General features: G+C 40.4%; 1 pseudogene; it reads right to left on the bottom strand.

Annotated features, from left to right (window-relative positions):
* Positions 1 to 1,718, bottom strand: part of LOC117042323 — a 97,728-nt pseudogene extending 96,010 nt beyond the window's left edge.
* Between the last annotated feature and the right edge of the window lie 5,941 nt (positions 1,719 to 7,659).

Genomic DNA, 7,659 nt, shown 5'->3' on the forward strand with positions numbered 1-7,659 from the left:
TGCATATTTTTTGTCAGGAGTTTTGTTTTACCTCTATTTATTTTAAATCCAGATACTCCTCCGAAATCCTCAATTAATTCAATCACTTTAGCAATGCTTATCTCTGGGTCTTCCGTTGTAACTAGGATATCGTCTGCAAATGCCCTGACCTTAAATTTTTCTTTGCCTAATGTTATTCCTGTTACTTCTTCTTCCTCTCTAATATTTGTTAATAATATTTCCAATGGCAAAATAAACAGCAGTGGTGAGAGGGGACACCCTTGTCTGGTGCCCCTCTCTACCAAAAAGCTTTCCGTTCTGTCACCATTTATTACCAGACTAGCCGATTGTTTCTCATAAATCGATTTTATTCCTCTATAAAAGTCTTCTCCTACTGATGACATCTCCATCACTTTCAATAAAAAACTTCTTGACAGATTATCGAATGCTTTCTCAGCATCAATCATTATAAAGCCCGCTCTCTTACTTGGTCTTAATTCTAAATATTCTATTAAGTCTATCACGACCCTCATATTTGATTTTATATGTCTGTTTGGCAGGAACCCCGCTTGGTCTTCGTGTATCACCTCCTTTAATACCCTCTTCAACCTATTGGCCAGAATACCCGCAAATAGTTTGTAGTCGTTATTTAAAAGAGAAATGGGCCTATAATTGTCCACAGACTCTCCATCTGTTCCCTGTTTGTGTATTAACACAATATTTGCTTCCTGCCAAGAAGTTGGTATTTGCCCTTCCTTCAGGCTCTTATTCATTATTTGTTTTAATGGCGCTATTATAGAGTCCTCTAATTTTTTGTAATGTACTGCAGCTAGTCCATCAGGACCTGGTGACTTTCCTAATTTAAGTTTAATAATTGCTTGGTGTATTTCAGTCTCTGTTATCGGCTCGTTCAAAGTTTTCATATTTTCTTCACTTATTTTTGGTATCTTCTTTTTTTTTAAGTAATCCTGTATCTCTTCCACTGATTCCCGACCTCTGCTATATAGCTTTGAATAAAAATCCAAAAAACCTTTTTTTATTTTTTCCTCTGTATCCAATATACTCCCCTGATATATTATTTTGTTTATTTGTCTTTCCTCCTGTCTTTTCTTTATCTGCCATGCTAATAACTTGCCTGGTCTGTTTCCTAATTCGAAAAATTTTTGTTTCATCCATTTCAACTTGCTTTCTATTTCATTTGATAATAATGTAGATAACTGGGACTGCAATATTTTAATATTTTGGCTTAATGTTATGTCATTAGGTGTTTTAACCAATAATTTCTCACATTTCTCTATCTCTTGTTGAATTTGCCTTAATTTGGATTCTTTTATCCTTTTCTGAATTGCATTTTGCTTTATATAAAAGCCTCTTATGAAAGCTTTACTTGCATCCCAGACTACTTTCAAATCTACGTCCTTTGTCATGTTTATTTCAAAAAATTCTTTCATCGCTTTCTGTGCCTCTATTACAATCTTTTCATCATTTAGTAACCTCTCGTTCATTCTCCACCTTATATCTCTCTTGTTATTATCCCTTATTTCCAACATCACTGGGTTGTGATCCGTAATTGATTTTGGCATAATCTCTGCCTTCCTTATTTTAGGTATTAGGCTACCTGAAACCCATATCGCATCAATTCTGCTAAAAGACCTCTTTGCATCAGAATAAAATGTGTATTGCCTCTCTTTTCCATTCTTCTCCCTCCAAGCATCTTTCAGATTATAATCCTCAACCATCTGAAAAAAACTTACTGGCAATCTCCCCGATCTAGGTTTGACCGCCCTTTGTGATCTGTCCCATTCCAATGAGGTTACCCCGTTCCAATCTCCCATCATTACCATTTCCTCTTCTCTATACTCTTCCAACTTTCTATATAATTTTTTAAAGAAGGACATTTGATTATCGTTCGGGGCATATATTCCTATTAATAATATTTTCTTCTTATCCTTAACTATTTGCACTCCTAGTATTCTCCCCTCCTCATCCTTAAATTTTAATTCTGCAGTCAAACTTGGATTTATATACAAAACGGTCCCTCTTCTCTTACTTTTGTCTGATGCAATATATTCTTTACCTAATCTTCCATTCACTAAGATTTTTTCATGCTTTTGTGCAATATGCGTCTCTTGTAGGCATATCACATCCCACTTTCTTTTCTTCAGCACCCGTTCTATCTTATTTCTTTTTTTCTTATCATTTAATCCATTCACATTCCAAGAGATTATATTTAAATTCATATATTTTAATTGGTAAGATCAAATTTCAAATCACTTTATTAATACTATGTAATTTGTCCGCGCCTTTAATACAGAGTCAGAAATAGTAGTAGTGATACTAAGATTCTAGTATACTGGAACTTCACTGTTCCTTAACTACGTCTCTTCAATTGGACTGACTGACCTCTCCTCCGAACCGCTTTGTACCTCCTCTCTCAACTGGTTCCCCTCCCCTCCCAGTTCCTTCCTATAAGTTCTCCTCAATCTCTCCATCTCGTCTGTTGACCTTATAATCCTTCTTCTATCTCTAAAGGTGAAAGACAAGCCTTCCGGGAATAACCACTTAAACATGATTCCTTTCGCCTGCAACACATCCGTCAGCACTTTGTAGTTCCCCCTTTTTTTCAAAATTCTTTTCGGTATTTCCTTATAAATCAACACATTATGACCATCAATAACCAGTTTCCTTTTTTGGAGAATCTTATCTTTCAACAACCTAGAGTTTAGGAATACCAGACAATCACCTGGCCCTCTATATTGTTTTTTAGCATCTGGTCTCATCCTAAAAATTTTGTCCACATCCATCAATAGCTCGTCTTCCTTTACATTCAACCCTTTTGACAATTCTGTTATTAATTTACTCATAATATCCTCATCTTGTCTCTCTGGGACACCCCTAAATCTCAGAATCAATTCTCGTTGGTGCATCTCCAAGATGGCTATTTGGTCCAGCGTATCTTCCTGTGCCTTCCTCATCTCGGCCAGCTCCATGTTCGTGGTTTCTTGATTTTTCCTCACCTCTCTATTTTCATGGTGGCATTTCTTCACAGTGTCTTTAATAAAATCTTCTTGCTTTTTAACCTTTGTTTCCAGTTCCTTCACTGCTTTTTCTGTTTCCATGCTCTTTATTGTTAAGTCCTTCATCTGGTTTGATAATTCCACGATTAATTTGGAGTTCTGCTCGATTAATTTGGAGTTCTGCTCGATTTTGAGGCCCATATTGTCCAGTTTATCATTTATTGATTTGTTCATATTAATTATTAATTCTTTAATGTCTGCGTTGGGGTCCAAGTCCGCCACGGATTGTCTTCTTGCTAATGCTGTTGGAATTGTCATCTGGGGTTGTCCTTTTTTATTTGCAGCCATGGTTATGTCTCTATATACACACACTTCAAAGTTTTGTCCCAGTCTCCCTGGCTCGCCAGTAGTTAATTCCTGGGGGGGGAGTATGGGGAAATCACATCAGAATTCAAAACATTTAGAACTTCAGTATACCTCCAAAATAAGTTCAGTCACCAAGTGTCCATCGAGTTTAATTTCTCGGTATATAGGTAAAAGAAGGGAATCAAAAAAGGAATTGAGCCAAAGGGATTTTTTTTTTTTTTAAAGAGACAGGGAAGAAAGAATTAGAGAAATAGAGAAAGGGGGAAAAGGAAAGGGAGAAGAGAAAAAAAAGGAAAAAGAAATTTTCCCTATGTAGTTTCTTTAAACTTCCACTGGGCGTCGCTGTGTATCACTATCTGCTTTCCTTTCCCGTGGTGTCCTGCATTTCTTTCTCCCGGCACCAGGTGTCGCTGTCGTTATTCTTGCCTGGGCGTTTAGCAGTCTCTTTGTATTGGACAGTGACTCTCTTTGTTCTAACAAGAAGGAGGAAGTTGACTCAGCTTTTCACTCGTCGCCATTTTTCTTACCCAATCTGAATACTCTCCCCCCTTAGTTCTCTTAAGATCTTTTCGGATTTCCTTTCAGATTTTCGTAATTCCTTTCAGATTTTCTCTTGCGCGATCCCCCGAATTCCTGCCTTCTACTCCTCTTCTTTCACTCACTCTCCCAGTCCTCCTGTCCTCCTCTCCTCGCCGTCTCCGCTCCCACAGCTCGCCTCTTTATTCTGCTAGCCCGTGCCGGTTTCGTTGGAGTTTAAAAATAAAGATCTTTCTCTGGAACGATGCAGTCGCTGTTTCTCTCGCGGGTAGGTGTCCTCAAGTTCTCCCTCTACATAACGTTCACCTCGAGAGTTACTGAAACGTCTCAGCTCTAAAATATTTGTGCCTATGCTGTAATGTTACTTTATATATCTGGTATAAAGTTCTTACTTGTACCGCAACACGTCGATTTCGTGCGGAGCTCCAGTAAATACTAACAATGTTATTGCCGCTTCTCCTCTTGAGATCTTAGTCTTCCTCTTCCTGCCCCTTATTATATCGGACGCCTTAAATTTATAGCTGTAGGTGGTCACTCTCTGTTAAAGGCTGTTCCCTTCAACAATTTCAGTAGTTTCTTTGTTCAAAGGGGCAGGGGGATGCGGCTTTTACTACGGAGAAATCAGCAACACTCACCAGGTTCTCGCGGCGTCTCAAGGCTGGGATGGCCCATTCTTCAAGCGCCGGGGTTTTCCTTGTTTCCTTTCCACTTTTAAGTGCCTGGCACAAGGAAACCCTTTCTCTTGCGCTGCTTGGTTCCCAATATCATAATGTTATGTGTGGGCAGCCTCACAGGGAAGGTGGATACCATTGTCCCCCAAATCCCCAAACTCCGTTTGATGCACTAGAATCCCTAGCTAGCAGGACCAGTGGTCAGGGATGATGGGAGTTGTAGTCCATCAACAGTTGAGGACCTAAGTTTGAGAAACACTGTTGGACAGTACAAGGGGGGGAAAGTGGGATGCTAATGTGTTGCCCCTACACAGGAAATCACCAGGGGAGGGAGAACGCAGGCTTCCGATCTTGTCTAATTTTGCAGCCAACCTTTTAAATGAGATGAACTGCATAAGGTTCAGCTGCTGCCACCATCCATTCATGTGGACTTTGATAGATAGCGTGAATCCCAAGCTGAATGCCTTGTAGCTGTGTCTTACAGCAGAGCTTGAACACATATTCAGTAAGATCACAGGGTAGAGGCCTTGCTGGGCTGTAACACTTCTGACCGCAAGCAAGGAGGAATTGCCTTTTTGAACATTCTTCTTGTTTTATTATATACAGAAAGCTAGCCTTGGAGAGGGCTTTTCTTGGGAGCGTTTGCTGCGAGCTCGAATGCTGCATGCAAGCATTATGTGCAGGCACTCAAGTATCTGCTAATCACTCTTCCTAGCAACAGCCCCTAGTTGGCTCACTCTCCCTGCTCAACAAATAGACAGACAAATTGTGTGCCTGCCTGCCAAACTACAGACAAACCTTCACATGTGTCTTATGTAAACATAATCCTTGCCAGGCAACTGTAGAATCTGGTTCCATTGCTGTTGTTACACAACTGATATTGTGTGTGTGTGTGCACGCGCGCACGCACGCATGCACACACAGACAGGACGGTGATGAAATTAATGCCTCCTGTTATAGTTTATTTTAATTCAGTACAACCCTTGAACATCAATTTTCCATAATATCTGAAGTGAGTAATCCTATTCAGGCATTCTGCCCTATGTCCCAAGTGGAAGAGTAGGGCCACATTCATGCACCCATCTGCACCTTTGCAACCTGGGTTCCAGATTGTATGGGGAGCCTGCACACGTAGAACAAGCTCCCCACATGATACCTCCCCCCCCAAATGTGGGGAGTGCAGCAGGACATGGCAGATAGGGGTAGGGCCATCAAGACAGGCTCTGTTCTCCCCCCCCCCAATATTAATTATGTGTACATTGAATCCTGAATAAAACTAGTGTGTGTCCCTTACATGATCCCTTACCAAAAGTAGTCCAGTTTACTGTCATTTCTGACTGATGTATGGTTTTGAACATCACCCCCAAGCAATATAGAGAATGGAGTCTAGAGTATTTAGCTAAAAAGGCTACATCATGACACTGGTTTAAGCCAATTATTTCAGTGGATTTAAACTCACTTAATTCTGAGCTGGACCGTGGCCATTGAGTTTCCTCACAGGTCATTTATAATTCCTGTGTCTTTCTTACACAGGACATGACTTCCCCCTCATAAATCAACTTGTGGGATAATGGTTTTATTCCATACGTAACCCCACTTCCAGAAAATATTAACGTGCAGGATGAAAAGACTGCATGTAAGATGTTTTGGGGGGGTAAATATTTGAAGACGATTGAAATAGAAATTAATCTGTTTACAAGAAAAGGAATATCTGTTTATTATTATTACTTTCCAATAAAGTTTGAACAACATTTTTGCTCTGATCCAGCAAGGAAGATCCCTGTGTGTGATTGCAAACTGGCGATGATACCGTTCAGTGCTGTAATGGGAAAGCAGCAAACTTAGGGCCTAACTGAGTTGCTTGCAATCATATTGTCATTCTGTATTATTTAATGGCAGGTGCAGAAATGTGATGTTTACTGGGAATGCAGCATACAGGGAAGGGGAATTTGACCCTACCCAGGGCCAACTCAAGACACCTGAGGCAAAACCACAAAGTGACACACACGCAGGAAAGAAGAGATGAGTGAAGATGTACATCAGGAACAAGGGGAAAATAAAGCTCTACATTTCCTTATAATTCCCATATTTAATTTTGTATCTTTATTAAGGCTTTTATTGTCATTAATTTTTAAATTTAATGTGTGTATTTGTCTTAGTATTGTTTTATATGAGCTTAAAGCTGAAATAAAGCGATTGATTGAAGCTCTGCGTTGGGAACGAGAGAGGGATAAAGATATACATCAGGAACAAGGGTGGGGCGAGACCTCCTATTCACCAAGATGCGGAATTACAGGTGGCATTGAGGGGGGAATGCCAAGGAGGCAGTAGTTCCAGCCTCCAAGGAGCATGCCGTGGCAACAGCAGTGAGTAATGCATTCCTTCAAGGCCAGATCTGCTGCCCCTGAGGCAGTTGTTTCACCTTGCCTCTTTTGATGTGCTGGCCCTGGCCCTCTTCTTCTTTGGCGATGTAACCAAGTAAGATTGTCTTCCATAAACACGGTTTTAACAATGAGTCCGTAAGTAACTGTGGAGGCCAATTCTGGACCCACACATGCTTCCACAGTGGGGACATTGGTTCCCGGGCGGGAGTTGATCACGGTGTGGATTTGCCAAGCATGCCTTCCTCTTAGCACGTTTCTCCCTTGCGTCCTGAGTTTGAGTGTCTTCAAAGCCCACGACACCTTTGGTAAAAGCTGTTCTCCAATTGGAGCACTCGCAGGCCAGTGTTTCCCAGTTGTTAGTGTTTATACTGCATTTTTTTTTAGATTTGAGAGAGTCTTTCAACCTCTTTTGTTGACCACCAGCATTACGCTTTCCATTTTTAAGTTCGGAATAGAGTAGTTGCTTTGGAAATAGCAACTACCCCTATGATGATTGCAACAAAAAACCACCTCCCACTCTGCAGTGAGGCTTAGGAACATAAAAGGTCTCCTTGCCATGCTGTGTTCCCAAGGAACATCACCTCCCTCTGCACCTGTGATTAAATAAAGGGTGTGTGTGTGATGTAATTGAAAATGAATTGTAAATCACTGAGATGCATTATAGGAAGCAATCCATAAACAAATATAAATACTAATTATAATAAT

This window comes from Lacerta agilis, chromosome 2 (assembly GCF_009819535.1).
Source record: "Lacerta agilis isolate rLacAgi1 chromosome 2, rLacAgi1.pri, whole genome shotgun sequence".
Taxonomy (NCBI): Eukaryota; Metazoa; Chordata; class Lepidosauria; order Squamata; family Lacertidae; genus Lacerta; species Lacerta agilis.